Here is a 3,366-nt window from a genome sequence, read left to right as displayed (position 1 = left end):
AGGCACTCTCAAAAAGGCAACAATGCCTTCAAGCAAAGAAAGCTTCAATGGCTATGGTGGTTGCTAATGCAAACTTGGAAGTTCAACAACAACAAAATCCTCCCTTGGAAGCAACAACATCAACAACTCCGGAAATCGCTCAATTATCAAACTATCCGGAGGTAATTTTCATTTCTAACTCCCATAGGGATACATTTGCCAAGTATGTTAAGAAAGCCATTCTACCCACCAAATTCATATGTGAAGATGCCTTGAACAAATTGGGTGTCCTTGAACAAAAAAAAGCCTTCTTTGAAGCCATGGGGTTGGAAAAATTGTTCACTACAAGAGAATTGACATACCCCTCCCTTACCTTGGAATTCTTAAGTTCATTGAAAGTGACTAAGGTAGAGACTAGAGAATACATCGAGTTTCGCCTTGCCAATGTGAATAGGCGCATTACCTTTGATGTTTTGAGTAAAGGATTAGGCCTTAGTGATACACCATATTATCACAAGATGCCCGAAAAGTATGACCCCGCTCCTCTTTGGGAGGCGATTTCCGGGAAGAAATTTGTGAGCTTTCATACTTGTCGCGCTCTATTAGTCCACCATCCGGGCATTAGAGTGTGGCACAAGGTCATTGGGAATACTATAATTGCAAGAAAAGGCACTAATCACTTTATAAAGCTCGATTGTGTTCTACTTGAGTCGGCCTTAAATGTCGGAAGGGAATTCACTAAGCCTTACAATGCTCTAAGGCTTTTGGTGGAAAGATGGCTCAATATTGATTGTGGAAAGGAAGGCACCGCTCATATTGTAAATGGAGGTCTAGTTACTCTCTTGGCCAAGCACTTTGATGCAAATTTCAACAAGGATAACACTGTAGATACCCATTATCTGCTGAGACTCCAACAAAAACCCGATGATTATCGGACTACAACATGTTCTGGGATCGCAGCGTTTGATCGACAGTTTGTGTACAACTTTACGTCGGAAAACTTAAAACGATATCGAAAACAAAACATTTCAAAACATTTCAAAAATACCTGGAGTGTTTAATGCACGACGACGGGGTCGCAATGACACTAACTAGAGTCAAAACCGACACCGGACCAAAAACCGACTCGAAAATTCAAATCCCGACTCCAACAACGAGTCAAACCGAGTCAAACACAAAAACTAAAAATATCTCAAGCCTTCTATACTAAGTTTTCCCGGATTCATGTTGGTCAAGTACCAAACATGTGACTACAAAACCTAAGATAGAACAAATCATGATTGCGTTTGTTGTGATAGTGACAACACAACTCGAAGTGCCGCAACGTGGCTCACGCCTCTTTGAGCAGCCCAGGTGGCCACGTCGCTCAAAACTCACACAACCACTCATTTTCCTATAAATACCCCTCAAATGCCACCCATTTGAGACTTACGCGAGTGTCCGCCCCCTCTTTTTTCCCTTAAAATTCTCGACTCGACTTCTAAAGTCACAATCCGACGCGTGTTTATGACCTACCGATCGTAAACACGAGCCTTACATATTGTTTGGTACCGTCATCGTGCATTAAATCACTTGTCCGACCACTTTGACCACTACACCATCACTAAACTTTTAAAACACTCTTTTACTTACCAAAACGGTTTTAAACCGAGTTTTTTCCGATCAAACAAGTTGTTACACTTACGTCGGTCACTCGCCATAACCAAACATGTAAGTATGAGGGTGTAATAATCCTCTTTTATTATGTTTTCATTTGTTTCATGACTTTAACATGCTAAAACATGCATAACATGAACCAAAACATGGAATAAACGAGCCAAAACTGATTTTTGGTTTGAGGCAGAAGCCCCTTAGGTCGCCAAAAGGCTCGCGCCTAAATGGGGTGCCCAGACCAGAGATCAACCGTGTTTGTTCTCGTCATTTCCCTTAATCCATTTTCATATTTGTAATCGGTTTTTACCATTTCAAGTATTTCCCAAACCTTTTTGTTTCATTTCACATGTTTTAACCATAAAGCATTTTTCACCCTTGGTTCTTCATACCATGACGGTTAAATCCGTGTTTCGGTGATAATATTTGGTTAATGAGATTTAAGAGGTATTTTAAAGCCTTTTATTTCATTTCTTCACATTTTCAAACAAACATATTAGTCACCAATACGAAATCATCCTTGGTTCTATATACCATGCCGGATTTTAACCCGGGTACGATGATGAGTACCGACTAATTACATTCAAAATGGACTTAAAACAATTAGTCCATAATCATTTTCAAAACTATTCATGTCAAGCTTGTCAAATCGAACCCGACACCGAATATTATCAAAACAATGATGATTATTCGAGTCTAGTTCTTCAAATCAACAAATGCGGTCTAAACGACCCTTTCAAAATCAAACTGGGTTCAAATACCCATTTTCAACACGTTTCATAACATTTTCTAAACAGTCAGAACACGGCATACAGCCGTTGGCTAACCCGCGCCTCAAGCAGGCCTTTTCCTCTCATTTTCAAAACCAGAGGGAGGCCCCTTACACTGCCGGCTGGCTTGCGCCTCTTATAGCCGTCTGGTACAGGGCCTGTCCCTTTCCAGCATTGGTCTAGGACGATCCCGACTCCGGTTAACCCGGATATAAGACGTATCAGATGACTATTCAACTATTCAAACCATATTTGCCAAATGCCTTACTAAGACAAATGGATCATGTTATGCACCCTAAACCTAATACGGTAAATGGATGTTTAATTTCCGTCTTGCATGCAAATCAACCATTAATCCAACTCGACATCTTATACTTGATACTTGGATTAAATCAACCGACTTAGAAAGATCTCACATATTAGGTTTAGAACATTGGATGCGCATTCATGCATTTAAACCGTTCTATCAACTTTTGCATTCAACCAACCAAGATCGATCAGTAGAGGCCGTTAAACGCGGGCGGGATTGGGTGTCTGATTAAAGGGCTTCCCAATACTTACTTTCACCTCTTACTCGGAAACTTTGGATAGTGGACGACCTTATCCAGGGCGTACGAGAGTCATTCTAGAGATAGGACGCTAAAGAGGGACGATTTCCTTATCTTTAGTACCTATGTCAAACGCTGCTTTGTGCTTCGATTTGACCGAGGTATAAAGTGCAATTCGAACGGGTTCCAGGCATCCCACAAATGCTTGGTGGCGACTCCGAACATCTCTAACCGTTTCGAGACCCTTACCGAGACGAAACCGACCGATCTAAAACGATCCGGTCGAAAGCATTTTTACGCCGCCGAGCGTGGCTTTCAAAAAGACCGCTGCCATTGTCCACAGATCGGCTGGGCATACGCAGGTGGGCCCATGTCCACAGATTGGCGACTCACTGGGAAAACTAGGACACTTACGTCTT

Source organism: Silene latifolia, chromosome 1 (assembly GCF_048544455.1).
Source record: "Silene latifolia isolate original U9 population chromosome 1, ASM4854445v1, whole genome shotgun sequence".
In the NCBI taxonomy this organism is placed as follows: domain Eukaryota; kingdom Viridiplantae; phylum Streptophyta; class Magnoliopsida; order Caryophyllales; family Caryophyllaceae; genus Silene; species Silene latifolia.
Note: the sequence above shows the minus strand (reverse complement) of the source record.